Source organism: Heterodontus francisci, unplaced genomic scaffold, assembly GCF_036365525.1.
Source record: "Heterodontus francisci isolate sHetFra1 unplaced genomic scaffold, sHetFra1.hap1 HAP1_SCAFFOLD_519, whole genome shotgun sequence".
Classification (NCBI taxonomy): domain Eukaryota; kingdom Metazoa; phylum Chordata; class Chondrichthyes; order Heterodontiformes; family Heterodontidae; genus Heterodontus; species Heterodontus francisci.
This window is the reverse complement of record NW_027140454.1, coordinates 980,402-983,041: the sequence shown is the minus strand read 5'-3', so window position 1 is coordinate 983,041 and position 2,640 is coordinate 980,402.

Genomic DNA, 2,640 nt, shown 5'->3' with positions numbered 1-2,640 from the left:
AATCAATCCACACACACACTCTCACCCTCTAATCAATCCACACACACACACTCTCACCCCCTAATCAATCCACACACACACACTCTCACCCTCTAATCAATCCACACACACACTCTCTCACCCTCTAATCAATCCACACACACAGACTCTCACCCTCTAATCAATCCACACACACACTCTCACCCTCTAATCAATCCACACACACACACTCTCACCCTCTAATCAATCCACACACACACACTCTCACGCTCTAATCAATCCACACACACACACTCTCACCCTCTAATCAATCCACACACACACTCTCTCACCCTCTAATCAATCCACACACACACACTCTCACCCTCTAATCAATCCACACACACACACTCTCACCCCCTAATCAATCCACACACACACACTCTCACCCTCTAATCAATCCACACACACACTCTCTCACCCTCTAATCAATCCACACACACAGACTCTCACCCTCTAATCAATCCACACACACACACTCTCACCCTCTAATCAATCCACACACACACACTCTCACCCTCTAATCAATCCACACACACACACTCTCACCCTCTAATAAATCCACACGCACACACTCTCACCCTCTAATCAATCCACACACACACACACTCTCACCCTCTAATCAATCCACACACACACACACTCACCCTCTAATCAATCCAAACACACACACTCTCACCCCCTAATCAATCCACACACACACACACACTCACCCTCTAATCAATCCACACACACACACACTCACCCTCTAATCAATCCAAACACACACACTCTCACCCCCTAATCAATCCACACACACACACACTCACCCCCTAATCAATCCACACACACACACTCTCACCCCCTAATCAATCCACACACACACACTCTCACCATCTAATCAATCCACACACACTCTCTCACCCTCTAATCAATCCACACACACAGACTCTCACCCTCTAATCAATCCACACACACACACTCTCACCCTCTGATCAATCCACACACACACACTCTCACCCTCTAATCAAACCACACACACACACTCTCACCCCCTAATCAATCCACACACACACACACTCACCCTCTAATCAATCCACACACACACTCTCACCCTCTAATCAATCCACACACACACACTCTCACCCTCTAATCAATCCACACACACACTCTCACCCTCTAATCAATCCACACACACACACTCACCCCCTAATCAATCCACACACACACACTCACCCCCTAATCAATCCACACACACACACTCTCACCCTCTAATCAATCCACACACACACACTCTCACCCTCTAATCAATCCACACACACACACTCACCCCCTAATCAATCCACACACACACTCTCACCCTCTAATCAATCCACACACACACTCTCACCCTCTAATCAATCCACACACACACACTCTCACCCCCTAATCAATCCACACACACACACTCACCCTCTAATCAATCCACACACACACACTCTCACCCCCTAATCAATCCACACACACACACTCTCACCCCCTAATCAATCCACACACACACACTCTCACCATCTAATCAATCCACACACACACTCTCACCCTCTAATCAATCCACACACACAAACTCTCACCCTCCAATCAATCCACAAACACACACTCTCACCCTCTAATCAATCCACACACGCAGACTCTCACCCTCTAATCAATCCACACACACACACTCTCACCCTCTAATCAATCCACAAACACACACTCTCACCCTCTAATCAATCCACACACACACACACTCTCACCCTCTAATCAATCCACACACACACACTCTCACCCTACAATCAATCCACACACACACACTCTCACCCTCTAATCAATCAACACACACACACTCTCACCCTCTATTCAATCCACACACACACACTCTCACCCTCTAATCAATCCACACACACAAACTCTCACCCTCTATTCAACCCACACACACACACTCTCACCCTCTAATCAATCCACACACACACACTCTCACCCTCTAATCAATCCACACACACACTCTCACCCTCTAATCAATCCACTCACACACACACTCACCCTCTAATCAATCCACACACACACACTCTCACTCTCTAATCAATCCACACACACACTCTCACCCTCTAATCAATCCACACACGCACTCTCACCCTCTAATCAATCCACACACACACACTCTCACCCTCTAATCAATCCACAACACACACTCTCACCCTCTAATCAATCCACTCACACAAACTCTCACCCTCTAATCAATCCACACACACACACTCTCACCCTCTAATCAATCCACACACACAAACTCTCACCCTCTAATCAATCCACACACACACACTCTCACCCTCTAATCAATCCACACACACACTCTCACCCTCTAATCAATCCACACACACACGCTCTCACCCTCTAATCAATCCACACACACACTCTCACCCTCTAATCAATCAACACACACACACTCTCACTCCCTATTCAATCCACACACACACACTCACCCTCTAATCAATCCACACACACACACTCTCACCCTCTAATCAATCCACACACACACACTCTCACCCTCTAATCAATCCACACACACACTCTCACCCTCTAATCAATCCACTCACACACACTCTCACCCTCTAATCAATCCACACACAC